Below are 21,413 nucleotides of genomic sequence, written 5' to 3'. Positions count from 1 at the left end.
AAATCCAGACCATGGGAAACCACAGGACGTGACCCAGTTTCTTTAACTACAGGAAATTACAAAGGGTAAAAAATCTGGAAGGGGAACTTAAAGATCAGCCAATCACCATGACTGTATCTTATTTGCATCTTAATTTCAACAAACTGAAAAAGAAGAGTTGGAAAAATTTCAACAGTGCCTGGATATTTGATAATATTAAGGAATTATTGTTAAGTATTTCAGGTTTATTGTTATTGAGATTAGGTTAAAAAGTCTTTGTGTTTTTAGTGATATATACTAGAATATTTAGTGATGAAATGATATGTCAAGGGTTTGCTGAAAGTAATCTGGGCCATGGAGAAGTAGGTGGTGGTATAGATGAACTAAGAATTAGCCATTAGTTGGTAACTGCTGGAAGCGGGTAATGGGTAAATGGGGATTCATTACACCAAATGCAACTAATAAATGTTATTGTGATGTGTTCCAGTAAATATAATGTTCAAATTAATCCAATTTTAGCCAGCTTTTTTGGCAGAATCTTGTAGTCTTTGATCATTTCCTTTGTTTTTTAGTATGACAAAATGTTCCAGATTCACATTTTATATTTTCTGACCCACACCTCACATCAGTCTTTTCTTCAGTGAACCCGGGTTTATTTTATGGAAATGTGGGAAATGGTATTGAGAGAAAACCCTCAAGTGTTAGGGGTGCTCACTGTTACAAAGTTATCTTTGCTTTTCTAGGCCCTTTTAGTGGACAGAGCTAGGAATTTTTTTTCATGAACTTAAACTGATACTTCCAATTCAAATCCAGGAACCATAGGATTTTACTTTGATATCTTTCACCTAACCCAAAATCCCAGTTCTTAAGAGCACCAATAAAAATACTCAGAATAACCATATCAACACCATAGTTACAGAGTTTTAAAATCGTTTTCAATTCTTTGCTCATAAGCCTTTTCTTTTTTTCTTTTTAAATGATGATTTTACTGAGATATATTTCACATATTATAAAATTCACCCTTTTAAAATATAGAATTCAGTGGTTTTTAGTACAGACTTGTGCAACTCATCTAATTTCTGAATTTCAGAACATTTTCATCACCACAAAAAGAAACTCACACCCATTAGCAGTCACTCCCATTCCCCCTCCCCATGTCTCATGGCAACCACTTATCTGCTTTTATTTTCTATACGGGCCATTTCATCGAAATGGAATATATTATGTGGCCTTTTGTGACTGGCTTCTTTCACTTAGCATAATATTTTCAAAGTTCATCCATATTGTAGCATGTTTCATTGCTTCATTTCTTTTTCTTTTCTTTTCTTTTTCTTTTTTTCTTAAGTAAGCTCTATGCCCAGCATGGGGCTTGAACTCACAACACCAAGATCAAGAGTCGCATCCTCTACTGACTACCAGTAAGGTGCCCCACTTCATTCCTTGATGTTGCCAAATATTGCATGGATATAACATATTTTGTTTCTCCATTCATCATTTGATGGGCATTTGGGTTTTTCACGTTATTGGCTATCATAAATAATGTGGCTATGAACATTTGCACATAGGTTTTTGTGTGGACGTGTTTTCATTTCTCCTGTGTATATACCTAGGAGTTAAATTGCTGAATCTACGGTAACTCTCTCTTTGATCTTTTGAGGAACTGCCAAACTGTCTTCCAAAGTGGCAGAGCAATCATCTGAGTCTACAGTGAGCACAAAGAGCCAACACTCAAATCATTTAAAGTCATTTAGAATAGTTCCTCTCTAGGCAGATATACAAACAACTGAATACATAATTAGGGTTTAATTTCCTTTTGAGTTTTAGAAATTGCTTTCTTAAAATTTTATTTTGCCTTATAATTATATAAAATACTTACATGGTTCCAAAGTTCAATTTATAAAAAAATTATAAAACAAGGTATAGTCAAAGAAGTCTAATTTCTACCTTTTCTCTCCCCCATTCTCCTTCCCCATATAGACATATAGATAACTATTTTTTATTTTATGTTTTACCCTTACATCTTGTTCATTTTGTGTGTGTGTGTGTGTGTGTGTGTGTGTGTAGGCACCAGTTTTTACCTAAGAAAGGGGTATGGGGTCTATTTCATTTGCTCTCCCTTTTTTGGAGTATATTTTAGTATTCAGGAAGGTTTCTATTTTTAAAGATTTATTTATTTTAGAGAGGGGGTTGGGGCAGAGGGAGAGGGGAGAGAAAATCCCAAACAGACTCCACACTGAGTGGCAGAGCCCAATGTGGGGTTTGATCCCAGGACCTGGAGATCACGATCTGAGCCAAAATCAAGAGTCAGACACTCAACTGACTGAGTCACCCAGGAAGGTAATGATTACCTTTATACTAATTACCTTTATAAAAATCCCCTTATCCCCATGTCACCTTTTAGGGCATTTTTCTGTTGGTTGTCCACTATAAGCAACATGAAAATTAAGAGAGATCCTCCCCCTTCCCTTTTCCCTGTGTCTGATTTTAAGTAGGATCTTTTTATTCCCAGTTAATACCTGTAAGCCACTTTATTCTACTTTTCATACACCTCTCATTCTACCCCTATTTTTGCAATGTTGGTACCATAGCCAATACATACTATACTGTATCCTTCAGAGACATCAGTTTGTCTTAGGTCTCAGATAAATATATATCAGCACTTATTTTACTATAACCCTAGTCATATTGTTAATCTGAAGCTAATTCTCCAGTAGACTCCTTGAAACACTCATGGGAACCACATTCCTTGAGTTCTTACATATTTATACCAGTTTGCTTCTGACCTTTAAAGTTCAGAATGGCCAGATATAAAATCTTGGGCTCACCTATTCTTTGAGTATCCTGTGTTAACCTACTGTCTAGCATAAAGTGTTGCTATCGAAGTCTAATGACGTTTTCATTTTCTCCCCTGTATGAGTGACTACTTAAGTCTTCTCCTTGGAGGTCCACAGAATTTTTTTCTTTTTCTTTAAACTCCTACAGTTTTTTTTAGCATATATCTGGGTGTTGCCTATCTGGGTCAATTGTCCTACGTATCTGGTATGCCTTTTCAATATCAATTTTAAATCTCTTACATTTGAGGAAAACTTTCTTTAGTGGTAGCTTTTAGTATTTGTTCTGTTCATTACTTCGGGCTTCTCCTCTGAAGACTCCTATTACATATACTTTGCATCTTTACCTTCTGTATCTATCACTTTCTATCAAAACTTTGTATCTCTTTTGCCATTTCCCTGCTTCCATTTCACTTTCTATTTATCCCTTAAGGCAATATCCATTGTGTTTATTTGCCCTTATATTCCTTCTAGTTTCATCTTTACTTCTGTAATAATTTTTCCCTTTTTTATAATTCCCTTCTGAGTTCTGCCATCTCTCCTTAAAAATCTCCCTTTCTCTAGTCACCTCATTTCTTAATTTTCCTAGTTTTGATCTATATGGTTATTTCATAGCTTTCGTCATGTTTTTTATTTCCTTCAATTTGTTTTGAATTATTTGGCAGGGCTTGTCTATTTATGCCATGCCTTCATTGTCTTTGGCAACATTATGTAATTTGACTATGATCCTGTTCTAGGACTATGAACCTACAAGACTTCTGTCCAGTTTCAACTGCTATTTGAACTGACTGGCCTGTCTCAGTTTCAGGCATTTATTGGCAATTTGGGAGTTCTTTTCTCATGGTCTTAAAAGCCTAGCTGCCTTTCCTCTGCTTCCTCACACATAAGTGCTGAGACCATGTATACCTGTCAATGGTATTTTGGAAAATCACTTGCATTTGGGAGTTTGTAGGAATATGAGATGTCAAGTTTTGTTGTAGTGGCTGTCTGTGGATTGTTGGTTATACTCTCTTACTTTCTGTTTTATGGGGAGATTTGAGAAGATTCAAAAATTATGACACTATACCCAACAACACAGATAAATCTCACAGACATATGGCTAAATGAAAAAAGTCAGACAAAAGTAAAAATACTGTACGATTCCACTTATATAAAGGTTCACAAGCAGGCAAAACTAACTCATGGTGACATAGTCAGAATAGCAGTTACAATGGAGGAGTAACTAACTGGGAGAAGGCCTAATAGAAGTTTCAATCAATGTTATTTTGAGCTGCCTATAAAGAAGTACTATGTCACTGAGCAAGAATACAACAATTGATTGCTGGTTTGCTTTTGAGAGGTTTAGCAATATATTTTTTTTCTAAAGGCAATCTTGAAAAATTGTAAGGCTGGCCAGTTTGGTTTTGGCTCTGGGTAAATATTACTGGCACCTCCCCAAATACCCCGAATGTTGATGAGGTTCTATGGCCAACCCAAATTCTCCCCATAAAGGGCCATCTCCCCATGTAATAGTATTTTATACCTCTCTCCTCACTCTCATCTGAAATCTGCTCTCAATTAGCCAAACACTTCAAAAAGGACCTGAAAATAACAATTTCTTAAGTCAAAGCAATAAAGCTAATGGAAATTTTGTTATCAGTAAGAAGGTGGTGAAAGCCTTCCCCAGGATATTTCCACCTACATACTCACTGCTAAGATTGGTCCTGAACTACAGTTACAAAGATGCAGTTTTCTATTATTGTTGTAACAAATTACCACAAACTTAGACTCTTTCATAGATCATAAATCCACATGGTTTTCACTGAGCTAAAAGCAAGGTGTTGTTGGCAAGTCCACATTTCTTCTTGGAGGCTCAAGGGGAGGATCCATTTCCTTGCTCACTCAGGGTCTTAGCAGAATTCAGTTTCTTATAGCTGTAGGACAGAAGTCCTCATTTCTGTGCTGGCCACTGGTAACTTCTAGGGGCCACCTGCATTCATTGGCTGTGGTGCCCTTCCTCCATTTTTAAAGCAAGCAACAGCAGAATGAGTTGCTCTTACTTAGAATCTTCTCCTCGTTCATCCTTTATCCCAGCTGAGAAAGATTCTCTGCTTTTAAGGATTTATGATTAGACTGGGCCAATCTGAATAATCCAGGATAGTCTTACCATCTAAAGGTCCACACCTTTAATCACTTCTACAAAGTTCCTTCTGCCTTTTAAGGTGACATATTCACAGGTTCTGGGGATTAGGGCATGGACATCTTTGGGGGCCCATTATTTGACCTACTGTGAAATTATAGCAGTCAATTTAGGGATTTTATTATTTATTATTTTTTTCAAGATTTTATTTGAGAGAGTGCAAGTGAGAGAGCACAAAAGGGAGGGGTAAGGGCAGAGGGAGAGGGAAAAGCAGACTCCCCACTGAGCAGGGAGCCCAACTTGGGGCTTGATCCCATGGTCCTGGGAGCAGAAGGCACTTAACAGACTGAGCCACCCAGGTGCCCCAATTTGAAGATTTAAAAATTTTCTTCCTAATGATTCAGATTCAGATATAAGCATAAACACATGAACCAGTACTTTTACCACTTTTTAAAGAAGTTTTGGGTTTGTGGTTTTGGCTTTCAAAAGGTTTATGCACAGTTAAAGAGAAACTAAACAATAATTTGATCATGTTGTTGCCAAGTGGTAGTAGGAACTTGATATTGTTCACATGGTATTGAATTATCAAGGATATCCAAAAGAAAAGATATAAAAATTATTGAACAAGTTGCTTTTAGAAAGAAAAAAGACCAAAATGGGTTTAGGACATCAAGCAAAATATGCATTTAATAGTCTATCATGTAAATTATACAAAAGCATTGAAATTATATAGGCATACCTTATTTTATTGCACTTTACTGCACTTGGTAGATACTGCATTTTTTACAAATTGAAGGTTTGTGGCAACCTGCATCAAGCCAGTCTATTGATGCTATTTTTCCAACAGTATCTGCTCATTTCATGTCTCTGTGTAACAATATGGCAATTCTTACAATATTTCAAACTTTCTCATTATTATTACATGTGTTACGGTGATCTGTGATCAGTGATGTTATTATTGTAATTGTTTTGGGGCACCATGAACCAAGTCCATATAAGACAGCAACCACAACCCTAATCAGTCAGCAGCCATCCACATTACAGCAAGAACCTCCACCAGCAAAGATTATGACTCACTGAAAGCTCAGATGATGGTTAGCATTTTTAGCAATAAAGTATTTTTTAATTAAGGTATATACCTTGCTTACTTAGGCATAATGCTATTGCACACTTAATAGACTATAATATAGTGCAAACATAACTTTTATATGCACTAGGAAATAAAAAAAATTCATTTTGCTTGCTTTATTTGTGATATTTGCTTTATTGCAGTGGTCTGGAACCAAGCCCACAAAATCCCTAAGGCATGTCTTTATTAAGAAAAAGCAAGCTATTTTTTTCATGAATATTTCCTGATGGTATGAAAAAATTAAACTCTGAGACAGAACCTTCCTCAGGGAAAATATGAACATCTTAGAATCCTGAGGGGAAAATCCTTAAGGATCAATTTTAAATTATTAAATCTATGGCCCCTAAACAGATGATACTGCAAATAATCAGATACGGCCTAATGGTCTGGGGAAAAAATCTATAGAATTTCTTTAAAAGGGAAAGATGTTCAGAAGGGAAAGGTATTTTAACTAAAAACGATGAAATAAAAGGAAATAACATCTTTCCTTAAATCAAAATAAAGGATTTAAAATTTTTTACATGACTGGTATCTCCAGCATTGACTGATCAGAATGTGTGAATATTGGAGTTTAGTTTATGAGGTATTTATTTATGCAGAAGATACAATGAGAGAGATTGTAGAAGAGGAAATTATACCACTTCTCCCCCAAATGCAGGGTGGAGGAACAATGACCTACTGTGTAGGAGGAGTTAGTGGATTGGTCCATGTGTAACGGGAGCTTTTGCATGATTTTAACATATAGTACACCTAAAGAACATTTGTCAACAGAAGTGAAGTTCTGTGCTTCTAGACATAGATAATTAAATTTAGATTTTTTAGGTACCAAAATCAGAAAAAAGCAAAACCAAATTTGTGCTTCTTGGTTAAAAAAAAAAATCTCTATTTAAAAAATAGACTTTTTAGGGCGCCTGGGTGGCTCAGTTGGTTAAGCGACTGCCTTCGGCTCAGGTCATGATCCTGTAGTCCCGGGATCGAGTCCCACGTCGGGCTCCTGCTCAGCAGGGAGTCTGCTTCTCCCTCTGACCCTCTTCCCTCTCGTGCTCTCTATCTCTCATTCTCTGTCTCTCAAATAAATAAATAAAAATCTTAAAAAAAATAGACTTTTTAATGTTTTTAAGTTATTCAACCAGAGAGAAAGCTTACTTTAACCAAGTTTAGTCTCATCCTATATAAGTACAGACATATCTAAAAATTTGCCATTACTCTATTCCTTCTCTCTTCTCCCACAACAATTATAACCTTTGCCATTAAATAACCATGTTATTTAATTATCTGTTTACATATCAGAACTCTCAATAGAGGGTGAATTACTCCTAGAGGATACATATGAATATTATTCTTTGACTAGCTAGAGTATCACACATCAATATTTGTTAAATGAATGAATGAATGAGTATGCCTGTATCCTTAGGAAAGAATTCCTTCCCAGAGCTCAACCATGACTTCAAACTTTTTAAAATAAAAAAAAAAATCCAAGGAGCAAATTAAAAGTCAAAGATTTAGAAATCTTAAAGTAGCCTTCTCAAAAACATCAACTAAACTGATTAAACGGATCAATTCTAGTAATGACCTAGTCAAAATGCTGCAATGTAAGTCACTGAGTTACATTAATTGTGATAAGTAAATGTAAGTCATTAAAAACCAAAACAATATCTTTTGTCTGTACAGTGATCCATTAAAATGCAACATTTATGGAACACCTGCTATGTGTTAGGTATTGATTTTATGAAGATTAAAAGTTAATTCTGTAATAGAACTCTGATTTTGTTATGCTTGGTGAATTTCCCAATTCTGGACGGCAGGGTCTTATACTGTAAAGGATGCACAGTTCCTTGACCTGGCCTCTGGAAGATATCCCTGTAACCTTGTAGTCAATTCTTCTTTCTGCTTAATGGTTTCTGCTACTTGTATCCAACTATAATAAAATGTAGAATAAGTTTGAAGTTATAGGATCAGCCACACTTCTCCAGCACTGCTTGAGTTTTTCCCACTTCTCCTATACCATGTGCAGTGCTGCCTCTTCCTTGTAACAATCTTCCTATAAAACAGAGAAACAAACAACACCCTACTACTACTTATGAGAGGAAGCAAGCAGGATGTCCAATGGCCATGGAAGAGATATCATAGAACGGTGGAGTTGAAAGGAAAGAGGTAATCACTTAGCTTAATCCATTTAACTTTGTAATATCTTTTTTTTAAGATTTTTTTTTTTTATTTATTTGAGAGAGAGAATGAGAGAGATCCCGGGACTCCAGGATCATGACCTAAGCCGAAGGCAGTCGCCCAACCAACTGAGCCACCCAGGCACCCATCACCCCTGGAGTCTTGACTCCAGGGCTCTACAACCATGTCAATACTACTACATTAAAATACACTACAATAGGGGCGCCTGGGTGGCTCAGTTGGTTAAGCGACTGCCTTCGGCTCAGGTCATGATCCTGGAGTCCCGGGATCGAGTCCCACGTCGGGCTCCCTGCTCAGCAGGGAGTCTGCTTCTCCCTCTGACCCTCTTCCCTCTCGTGCTCTCTATCTCTCATTCTCTCTCTCTCAAATAAATAAATAAAATCTTTAAAAAAAAATAAAATAAAATACACTACAATACAGGGCACTTGGGTGGCTCAGTGGGTTAAGCGTCTGACTCTTGATTTCGGCTCAGGTCATGATCTCTGGGTTGTGGGATCAAGCCCCACGGTCTGGCTTCACACTCAGTGCAGAGTCTCCTTGAGATTCTCTCTTTCCCTCTGCCCCTCCCCCTGCTCATGTGCTCTCTCTCTCTAATAAATAAATAAATAAAATCTTTTAAAAAAATAAATACAATACGCCATCATACGGGACAGCACAATATGGAGAACTGAGAATGCACTTATAAAGTGTTGATCTTCTCATTAAAGGATGTTACATCCCTGTAAGAGAAGAGATCATTTTCCCCCTGTATTCTGTCAAACTGCTTAGGCATACAGTTCCCCACCAAGGAATTAAGAAATATTTATACTAAAAAACATGACTTGACTATAATAACTTACAAAAGCACCTTCCAAAGGCCAACCTCACCTTTCTCTTTACTACTGCTATATAAATATACTAGAGTAAAAGGATTCTCAAAAGCATGTATCTTTAGCCAGGTTGGATAAAGTCAATTCATAAAAGTGTGTGTTCACAAATTAAGTTTAGGGGGAAGAGATGATAGATTCTTACATTTCTTTGTTACACTAATGATTTTTAAAATCAATATTCTCTCTCACATACCAGGAATTAGGAAATTGCAGGCTATCTTAAATTATATGTGTTGACATCCATTACTGACAATGAAAAGTTACATATAGCAGTAAGACCAGTTACTGCAGATGATGAATCGTTGCAATTATTTTAATTGAATGGAAGAATGAATGAACATAGTTAAGTCTTTTCATTATAATGACTAACTGAATATTCAAAAACAGAGTGGAAAAAAAAAATGGCAAAAGTTCTCTTAACCAAGCAATAGCACCACCTGCTGATTAATAAAAGCAACAACGTTGGTTAATTTAAAAATCTTGCCAAAGGTATCTTACATATTCAGATCTTTTCCCTTGAATTTTCCATTTAATCTAACATAATGCAATTCATTAATATATTCTGTATATTTATTTATAATAACTAATTTAATTTGAAAGTTTCTATTTCACGTATTTGAATCATGCGTTTCTTAAAAATCAAAGGTAAAAATAAAATTTTATTATCAAATCAAGGGAAAAATTATGGTACTATGGCTTTTAATTTTTTTTTAAGATTCTATTTATTTATTTGACAGAGAGAGACACACAGAGGGAACACAAGCAGGGGAAGTGGGAGAGGGAGAAGCAGGCTTCCCATTGAGCAGAGAGCCCAATGTGGGGCTCAATCCCAGGACCCCATGATCATGACTTGAGCCGAAGGCAGACGCTTAACACCTGAGCCACCCAGGTGCCCCATGGCTTTTAATTTTTATTCCCTAAGTAATTTACTTGTACCATAATTTATTTTACTAACCACTCAATAATGTATAGTTTGCGTCTGATATTCCCTATCTCACCTAAAATAATGCCATCTTCCTTACCCAGCCTTATTTTTTATGTCATTTATTACCATTTAACATATTATAAATTCATTTTGTTTGTTTGTGTATAGCTTTTCATCTGCTATAATGAAAACTCAAGAGCAGGAAATTTATTTTGTTTATTGCTGTTTCTTTAACACCTAGGGCAAGTGCCTGGCATAAAATAGACTCTCAATAAATATTCATGAAATAATTAATGAATATGAAAATAAATGAACAAATGAATATGCAATGAATCTTTAAACTTCCTTAAAAGGATAATAGCTGTGTCAAAGTTTCAAGGATCTTGATAGATTTTGCCAAATTATACTTGAGAAAAGTTGTACCAATTACTACTCCCTTCACAGCTTTTTGAGGAGGCCCATTTTCCCATTTTCTGATGAGTGAAAGTGGCATTACACTGTGATTTTTATTTGTATGATGAAGAAACTGATCACATTTTTGGGTTCTGTGGGCATTTACAATATACTTCTTTTATTCTTTGCTCATTCTTTTTTCAGTTCAAGATTTTCTATTTGATTCCTTTTTGTAATTTCTCAATTGATATTTTCTATTTGTTCAGACTTTGTTCTTCTGTTTTTTTTTTTAAGATTTATTTCTTCTATTTTAAAGAGAGAGAGTGGGGGGGGGTTTAGGAGGGGCAAAGGGAGAGGGAGAGAGAGAATCCCAGGCAGACTCCCCACTAAGCGTGGAGCAGGATGTGGGGCTTGATCTCACAACCCTGAGATCATGACCTAAACTGAAACCAAGAGTCAGATGTTCAATTGACTGAGCCACCCAGAGCCCCTGGTTTCTTTTAGTTCTTTATCTATGGTTTTCCTTAGCACTTTAAGCATATTCAAAGTCTTTGTCTAATAAATCCAATGCTGGGTTTTCTCAGGGATGGTTTCTATTTTTTTTCTTGTGAATGGGCCATACTTTCCTGCCTCTTTTGTATGCCTGTAATTTTTTTGTTGAAAATGGATGTTTTGAATTTTATAATGTGGTAATTCTGGAAATCAGATTCTCCTCCCTCCCCAGGGTTTGCTGTTGTTGTTTTTTGGGGGCTACAGTCATTTGTTGTTGTTGTTTTTTAAAGATTTTATTTATTTATTTGAGAGAGAGAGCACACAAGCATATGAGCAGAGGGTAGGGGCAGAGGGAGAGGGAGGAGACTCCCTGCTGAGCAGGGAGCCCAACATGGGCTCAATCCCAGGACCCTGAGATCATGACCTGAGCTGAAGGCAGATGCTTAACAGACTGAGCCACAGAGGTGCTCCAGTCATTTGTTTATTTAGTGACCTCTCCAAACTATTTTTGCAGACTGTATTCCTTTCATGTATGCTCACCTAAGTCTCCATTCTATTACATAAGTAGTCAGTTAGTGACCTGACAGAGCCAAAAAGAAAGAAAAAAAATACTCTCCTACTCTGTCAATTGGCTCTAAGCTGGGGCACTCCTTCAACATTTAGCCAGGCCACCCATAATTTTGCCTTAGCCTTCACCACCCGCTTGTGCAGAGCCCAAAGATCTGCCAGTGATGCAAGCCTAGCATCCTTTCAAGTCTTTTCTGAGCGTATATCTGGCCCTGGGCATGTGTTTTGTACTACAGAATCCCCAGTATTTGTAAGAGCCCTACAAAACCCTTATTTTTCCATTTATCTTCCTCCTCAGCCTCCTCCTTCCCAGGCTTTTCGGTCTATCTGCTGCTTGCCCCATTCACCATCCCTTGCCCCCAGCAGCCATGAGTAGTATGCTTTCAACAGATGCTACCTGGGAAGCCACTACAGCTCTGAGAGATTTCAAGGGAGGCAAAACAAAGACACACCTCTGTGCTGGTCCCCCAGGAGGACCAAATAAGTCAAAAAGTACAACCACAATTTTTTTGGAAAACATGGTCTGTATTGTTCCCCCTGGGACCAGCAAGCCACACCAGAATGCAGGTTGTCATCCCCATAGTCACTGCCATGCTGGGAACAGGGGATGGCAGGCAAGTAAGGAAAAAACACCACAATGGTTTCTTACCAAATTTAGCAGTCTCTTTCTTCATTAAGCATTCCCCTTGGGCGTGGCAAGTTCTGAATTAGATTCCAGAGCTCTGAAAAAAGTTGATTCTGACATTTATTGCCAGTTAATTATTGCTTGAGTGGAGGGAACAATTCTTGGAATTCCCTAGTCCACCATTTTCTGCAACATCACTTCTCTTTTGCTCAGTGTTATTGAAGAACTTTTTATTTTTTTAAGATTTTATTTATTTATTTGGGGGGGCACAAGCAGGGGGGAAGGGCACAGGAACAAAAGGAGAGGGAGAAGGAGACTCCCCGCTGAGCAGGGAGCCCGATGTGGGGCTCGATCCCAGGACCCTGGGATCATGACCTGAGCTGAAAGCAGATGCTTCACTGACTGAACCACCCAGGCGCCCCTGAAGAACTTTTTAAAAACCTTTACTGAATCTGTACAATTGATACATAGTCATTAAGTAAGGTTCACACTAAACAAAATCATATGAAGAAGGAAAAGATGACCCAAATATACTTCTGGGTACAACTTAGTTAAAGATATGGGTACACAAATTTACACAAGTAGAATCAGAATAACATGTTCTCCTATAACCTGGTCTTTTCACTAAATAACTTAACCATGGATATCTTTCAGGTTATTAAACATAATCTCCCTTCCCCATTTTTAATGTGTTAAGGGTATTCCATTTTAGGTATAATCAAATAATAACCTAATCAGTCTTCTTATGGACATTTTTTAAAAATTTTTTATTTATTTGACAGAGAGAGACACAGCGAGAGAGGGAACACAAGCAGGGGGAGTGGGAGAGGGAGAAGCAGGCTTCCCACTGAGTGGGGAGCCCGATGCGGGGCTCGATCCCAGGACCCTGAGATCATAACCTGAGCCGAAGGCAGACGCTTAACGACTGAGCCATCCAGGCGCCCCTTCTTGTGGACATTTATTTCTAATTTTTACTATTATAAAAATTCTGCAATGAAATTGTTATGCATACATCTTTATGTACTTATACAATGATCTCTTTAGAGTAAATTCCTAGAAGTGAGATTACTGGTCAAGGGATATGTACATCTGACATTGGATATGTATTATCAAACTACCCTTTAAAAAGGTTGAATCAGCCCACATTCCCACCAACAGTGAGAAATAAGAGACCTCATTTCCTCTTACTTGAGTGAATCTGAGGTTTTTAGGTCATTATTAATCTTTTTAATCTAGTAGGTAAAACACATCATTACATCTTTATTTTATATATATCTATGAGTTAAACTGAACATCCTTTCATGTTTTTATTGGCCACCTGCATTTGTTTTGTGAACTATTTATGTCATTTTGCTGTTTTCCTGGATAATTTCTTGAACAGAGAATCTTAAGCAGGTAGCTCCTCTACTCTCCTCCACTTTGAGAATCATTGCAGTAGTCAGCATAACCCTCAAATATGCAGACCTAATGTTTTGAAACTCATGATCAATTATTTTAAATAAACTTGATATGTAAGGAATGATAGTGGTAGAACAGCTGCTATCAGATCAGCCTTCTCAGAAACAACACCTAGTCACTCTAGACGAGAAATAAAACAACTACCTGAAGACTGCAGAGGAATCAAGAGCAGGCAGACAGCTACTCTGGAAAACAGTTTGGCAGTTCCTCAAAAAGTTATAAAGATAGAGTTACTATTTAACCCAGTAATTTTATTCCTAAGTATACCCAAAGAAATGAAAACATATGTCTGTACAGACTTATATACATTCTTAGCAGCATTATTCATAACCAAAATTTGATACAACCCAAATGTCCACCAACTGAAGAATGGATAAAAAAAATGTGTTATATTCATATAACGGAATATTATTTGTTCATAAAAAAGGAATGAAGGACTGATGTATGAAACAATGTGGATGAACCCTGAAAACATTATGCTAAGTGAAAGAAGGTAGTCACAGGAGTCCACATACCGTATTATTCCATTTATATGAAATGGCCTGAATAGGGAAATCCATAGAAAAAGAAATGTGATTAGTAGTTGCCAGAGGCTGGGAGTTAAGTAGGGAGAATAGGGACTGATAATAAATGAGTACAAGACTCCTTTTAGAGGAGAAGAACATGTTCTAAAATTAGAATGCGGTGGTTGCCCAACCCTATGAATACATTTAAAAACACTGAATTGTATACTTTAAATGGGTAAAATGTATAGTATTTAAATTATGTCTCAAAAAAGCTGCTTTAAAAAAAGCAGGGAGAAACTTGAGAGGAGTCAATGGTTGAAAAAAGGAAACAGTATTGAGTACATTTCCATTTTTTTACAACCTTTTACCTAAGAACAGACCCTAGTTGGTGCCAAGAATGGTGGCTAAACCTCAGATAGAAACTGGCTGTCATTGGCAGAGAAATGAGAGGATAAAGTTCAGTGACCACACAGATGGAAATTGAGGTGAAAACTCCAGAAAGAAAAAGGTCACATCTTTCCACCAGAAGGAAGACAGAGACTGAAGTCTGAGTTCAGTCAAGTTAACTCCCTGTTAACACACACAGAAAAGTCAGTGCTCTTTAGAGAAACATAACAGAATCCAGAGTCTTTACCATGTATTGTTCACAATGTTCACAATACAATTCAAAATTACTAATTATGCAAACATATAAGAAAAATGGCACAAAAGAAAATGCAATTGATGATAAAATGCTAGAATTAGCAGATAACGATTTTAAAGAAGCTGTTATAACCAAGGCCTTAATGGAAAATTTTATTTTAAACATATATAACAACAGAGAAAATCTCAGCAGAGAAATAAGAACTATGAAAAAACAACCAAATGGAAGTTCTAGAAGTGAAAACTACAATATCTGAAATTAAAATTCACTGGACAGGCTTATGAAAGGATTGGAGATAACCAATAAAAGGATTAGTAAACTTGAAGATAGATCAACAAAAATTATCCAAATAGAAATCTGAGGGGAAAAAAGATTGGAAAAACATGACTAGAGCCTTGTTAACCTGTGGGATAATATCAGTCTAAAAAATTCCTAACGTGTACTCCAGCAGGGGAGGGAAGAGAGAATGGAACAGAAAAAAAAAAAAAAAAAATCTGAAAAAATGCCCAAAATTTGTCCAACTTAAGTGAAATCATAAATTTATATATTCAAAAAGTTTACAGAATCCCAAACAAGACAAATACAAAGAAAAGCATACATTATCAAACTGCTGGAAACCAAAGACAAAGAGAAAATCTGCAAAGCAGCCAGAGGTAAATACCACTTTACATTCAGGAGAACAATGATACAAATAGTCACTTATTTTTCATCAAAAACAATAAAGACCAAAAGAAAGTGGGACAATATTTTTAAAGTGCTCAAAGGAGAAAACAAACAAAACTCTGTCAACTCAGAATTCTAAATGGAGTGAAGACATCCTAAAAGAATGAAGTGAACAGACATTTTCAGATAAATGAAAAGTAAGAAAATTCTTAGCCAGCACATATATACTGAGATATGCCTAAAGGAAGATTTTTAGGCTAAAGGAAAACTTCAGGCTGAAGGAAACTAGGATCTTCAGGAAGAAATGAAGAGCACTAGAAATGTTGAACATGTAGGTAAATATAAAAGACTACCTTTATTCTCTTAATTTCTTTAAAATGAATATGACTTCTAAAGCAAAAATTATAATATGCTGTGTGATGTAATACTTATGACAACTATAGCATAAACAAGAGGTAGACAAATGGAGTTATATGGACACAAGGTTCTTATATTTTATTAAACAAAATGGTATAATATTAACTCCAAGTAGTATATGAGACAAAATAAGCACCAAGTAATGCCCATTCTCTCTGGGCAACAGAGCAGGTAGAAGGGGCCCTGCAGGACAGAACCCTTTTGACATAACTACCCGAACTCCAGGAACACACCATGAAGAAGCCATGGCACCCTCCCCACGAGGCACTGTGTGCTGTGGAGACAGTGGGATAGAATGCTATGGAACATTCCCACCCTGCATTCAAAGAGCAGAGGGGGCACCCCTCCTCTTCCCCACTTGGTGCTGCCAAGACTATGAGGTAGATCTCAGTCAGACCATTCCAGCCCTACACTAGTGAAGGAGGGGCCCTCCCTGATGCGCACTGCAAAGACTGACAAGTAGGGCCCTGTCTGCCATCCCCAGTTTGCACCAATGACAGCAAAGAGGCAGCACCCAACTCCTCTCAACTAGAGTTGGGGTAGGATTATGGAGAGAAGGGAGCTACAGAAAGATATTCTTTAAGTCTGTGTATGAAGTCTCTGGAACACCATCAAGCAACCCATACATGCAACCCAGTAACACTATGACAACTGTACTGCAGTGTGGAAGAAATACCACCTAGGTTTCAAATTTGTCTCTGGGTTAAAAACAGGGCAGATCAGAATAGCGCTGCAATGGCTTTAAAAATGAAACTGATATTTGAACCACAGTCCACAGAAATGAACGAGGACATGGGTTCTGAATCAATACAGGTAACTGCCTGATTAAAAAGAAGATATAAATAGAAACTAGAGTTTCATATCAGCTTAGTGAGGGTCTTTTAAAAATAAAATATCTAATTTTTAGATGAAAGTTAATGGCAATATTAAATTTACTGTATAACAACTGAGTTAGAGTAATATACCTATTCACAAAAATATAAAAATTTCCGGTTTTTCAGCATAGGAAATACAGTCGATGGTACTGTAATAGCATTGTATGATGACAGATGGTAACTACACTTGTGGTGAGCACAGCGATACATATGGACTTGTCAAATCACTATGTTGTCCCCTGAAACTAACATAACATTGTGTGTCAACTATATTTCAATTAAAAAATCTGCTTTTTCAATATTCCTGTCATCAATCTAGTTACACACTTGCACAGTAAGAAATGTATTCAAACCAAAACCTAATCTATCATTAGCAACCTCCAAGCATTTGAGATTTTTCCTCTCCACTAGAAATATTTCTTGAAAAACATTAAAATAAAACGTTTACAAAAATCACATTTTTCTGGGCTTAATATTTCACAGATAACCTGAAAGTTTACATCACCATCATTCTTTGAAGCTTATTTTATAAAATTACTATCTAATTTTTGTGAAGGAAGTCTAGACAAGAATTTTTAATAAAATGTTAAGAAACACTGCACTTAACTAAAAATTTGTGAAGAGCTCTCAAAATAGAAATCTGATAAATTTGTAGCAAATGCTGAGGTACGGATCATTTTTGATGACCAGATTCTTATATTTAATATTGAAATTCTTCCACAAAGTCTGGCTCTGGATAAATGATTACTACTATTTAAACTTTCAGTTGCAAATTAGGAGAGAAAAAATAAATGAGCTACATTGAAGAGTGACACTTTCAGGTTGAAGAGAACATGTAGTTACTTCTCTAAAGAGGCCTTAGCAGGTTTTTTCAAGAGAGAAACAAATGTGTGAGAAAAGCATCCAACACCAACTGACTTACATTTTTGGTTTTAAGTTGACACCACTTACTTGCTAAGTAGAAAAGATGAATCTCAATAAGCATTGCCCTGCTTACCTTTCATCACACTAACTTGCCTTGAACCTCCAAATAGATTAGGTCCCATTTCTAGGAGCAGCCTGTACCTCCCTGTAAACTTTATTGCAACTGTAATTAAATAACTTGAGTGTGTAATCAATCATTTAATATCTGTCTTAGCAACAAGAAAGTAAACTCCACAGGGGCAATGGCCACTTGGCCTTTTTTTAAAGATATGCAAAAAGTACTTACAGGTAATTTGGTTTTGACTCAAAATGCTTACAGCATTTATATCTTAGGAAAGAGAATTATTCCTCAAGAAACATGTAATGTTCTCCGTGTTTTAACATTTGTATGTATGTATATAAATATATATATATATCCATATGTGTGTGTGTATACATATATTTAAATAGCTTCAGAAAACAATACTTTTTTCCAAAAAGCAAGAAGGCCGAAGTAGATGATTAGAGAATTGAATGGATTTTGCAAACAAAAGGATAAATCTAGTTTTTTCTCCTCTTCAAAAATTAAATGAAGCATTGTTCTTATTTGAAAATTTTAGAAAATGCAGATATGCAAAAAAAATTTTTAATCACGTATCATTTCAAACTCCAGAAATAACCTTTGTTATGTATTATATTCTGTCAGACTATTTTCCACTCATATATAGAGAGATATATACATTTTTATACAAATTGGACCATCCTATGCACAAAATTTGTGACTATTTTTTTCTTTTGATTATATATCTTAAAAATCTTTTCATGGCATTATGAAAGTAGATTATCATTTCTAATAATAATTATATTCCATAAGTTAAATCACAGCCTAATGTTGGAGATTTAGATTGCTTTTCTTTTTTTAATAGAAATCTTTTGAATTTATTCTTTTTTAAAGATTATTTATTTCTTTATTTGAGAGAGAGAGAATGAGAGATAGCACGAGAGGGAAGAGGGTCAGAGGGAGAAGCAGACTCCCTGCCGAGCAGGGAGCCCGATGCCGGACTCAATCCAGGGACTCCAGGATCATGACCTGAGCTGAAGGCAGTTGCTTAACCAACTGAGCCACCCAGGCACCCTAGATTGCTTTTCATTTGTTAAATTATAAATAACATTTCATTGAGCATTCTTTATCCTATGATTTCTATAGATGTTTGGAACTGGAGTAGTGAAAGTATATGTATATCTCTTGGCTAATTTTGATACATAGTGTCAAATTGTTTTCTAAAAATGTTTGAAGAAATATATATATATATATATTTCTAGGAGCAGCCTGTACCTCCCTGTAAAATTTATTGCAACTGTAATTAAATAACTTGAGTGTGTAATCAATCATTTAATATCTGTCTTATATATATACATATTCCTAGGAAGTACTCTAGGAATAGTCCTTGTCTAATCAAATAATTCCTAAAATCTAAAAAATAATTGTATGAAGGGAGATATAATATGGTTAATAAAAATCATGCAAAAAGAAAAAATGATCAGATAAAAGATTTCCAAATAATTTTTGTGAAAATATGTAAGGCAAAAATGAAACAAAAAAAATCCATTGAATTTCCATTGATAATTCAATGAATATAAATGCTCCAATAGTATTTACAACCAGTTATTCTGAGTCAGTTTAGAAAATTAGGAGACAATATCATCACATACATTATTCATATTCTATAAACATTTTCCCTGTAGCAAAATGATAGAGTACAGATCATTCCTGAAGACTAGATTCTTACAATATCTAATACTGAAATTCGGCCACAGAATATGCCCCTTGGTAAATGATGACTACTATTAATTACACAACCTTAAGTTACAGATTATGAGAAACAAAATATTATATCCCCAAAGTAATTTTAAATGAGACATATGCTAAGGAAGAATCAAAAGACTAAATTACATGAGTTTTTTTATACTTAATCTTTTCAATTAACTACTCTTTTGGTATCACCTTCATTATCATTTACTCTTTTGTCTCTAAAATTAAAGCATTTTTTCTATAGTAGAGCAAGCTTTAATACATTCAGAACTCAGAAGGAATAATCAAACATCTCACACATTTACTTAAGTGTTCTTTCAAGTGTGGTCTCAGGACTACCTAATAAAGGTAACCAGGAAACTTCTTAAAAAGACAACTCCCTGGACCCCATTCTACTGAGATTTTGATTCATTACATTGCAAACGGGGGCCCAAGAATATGTATTTTAGCAATATCCAGGTGATACTTCTGAAAGCTGAAATTTAGGTAACTTGATTTATCACTGTAATGACTGCACAGGGATCTAATAAAATTATATCACACAAAGCCAGTACCAATGATACCACACCACAAGAAGGCACTATCCTCAGTCCAGCACCCAGACAGTAAGGTATTCAAATTGAAATCCGGGTCCACTTTTTATAGCAAGAGTTTATCTCTTGAACCTGTCCACTTCTTCCCATCCCAACTGCTATTCCCTATTACAACATCACTTACTTGTACTGCAAGTACTACTGCAAAAGCCTCTAATTAGCCATCCTGCCTACAGTCTACTGTCCCTCTAATCCATCCTCCCTGCTGACCTCTGAGAACACTTCCCCCAAAATGCCAAATCTAATAAGGTTACTACTTAAAATGGATCAGTGGCTCACTACTGCCCGAGGATAAAATCCAAACTACTTTTAATTTTTCTAACAGACTATAATTCCTTGCCTTTGCAAGTTCTTTTCCCTCTCCTGTACCACTATTCTTTTGATACCAAAGCAGTATTTCCAATATTTGAATATTATCATGTCACTAGCCACCATCCATGGCTCCCTATTGACTAACATACCAGTTTTCCAACTTCATTGTTTTAGCTGTTCAAAGGAAATCTTATACTGGATGCTCAAATAGTAAAACTGATTAATGTAGAGCTTTTCTGGTTGCAGCTCGAGAGAATATGACCAGGCGCTCAACCCCCTCACCTCCTTTCTATTCTACAGTAACTCCTAAGAGTGCTTCACAGAAAATAATTTCATTTTAAAAAGCTAGACTCTTTCACATAGCAAACATAGATCTGGTCCAAGAATAACTTTTCTGTATTATCTCCTGGTACTATCCCATGCAAAATTTTATTGACATTGCATAAAAGGCACCATACTTGAATACCCAAAGGTTCCTTTTGACTGCAACTCTCATCCCCAACTTGTCTCCTTGAAGAACTACTAATTCTTCAAGCCTCAGCTCTCCAATCAATATTCACAGGCAGAATTAAGCTTTTCCATACCTTCACAGTGCTTACACAAAATAAACCTCCTGTATAGCATTTATCACATTGTACCATGAGTCTTATAGCCTGATTCTCTACTAGATTGTCAACAACTTGAGTGAAAATCTTTACATCTCTCTATCCCCAGTTTCTAAAATACTCTGATGAGCAGTATACATGTGATGTTTATTGACTAAAAGAAAATATATATAAATGTTAATCTCAAGTCCTTAAAAAATTATTAGTGTCTTCAGTCCATTTAGTCAAATAAGGTAAAAGAAAAATCCTTTTAGAAAGTTTACTTTTCCAGACTAGTTAACATTCTAATAATAGGCTTGGTGTTTAATAAAGTAAATCTTTAATTCAGTTATTCAGATCAATTCAATACCCCACATTTTTAAATTTTAAATATTTTCGTCAAAATGGCAATTTAAAGATTTATCTATTTATTTTATTTTTTTTCAAAGATTTTATTTATTTATTTGAGAAGAGAGAGCTAGAGAGAGAGAGAGAGAGAGAGAGCATGAGCGGGGTGGGGCAGAGAGAGA

At 35.8% G+C, this 21,413-nt stretch overlaps 1 protein-coding gene across 3 annotated transcripts in view; it reads right to left on the bottom strand.

The window, feature by feature from the left end:
- The window catches only part of IFT80 (intraflagellar transport 80), a 123,336-nt gene that overhangs the window by 59,158 nt on the left and 42,765 nt on the right, over positions 1 to 21,413 (bottom strand). The window lies entirely within an intron of this gene.

The sequence above is a fragment of the Eumetopias jubatus genome, unplaced genomic scaffold (genome assembly GCF_037043125.1).
Source record: "Eumetopias jubatus isolate StellerSeaLion01/CBP00866 unplaced genomic scaffold, mEumJub1_p1.0 scaffold_1, whole genome shotgun sequence".
NCBI classification, from domain to species: domain Eukaryota; kingdom Metazoa; phylum Chordata; class Mammalia; order Carnivora; family Otariidae; genus Eumetopias; species Eumetopias jubatus.
Note: the sequence above shows the minus strand (reverse complement) of the source record. Positions and strands in the feature narration are given on the sequence as shown.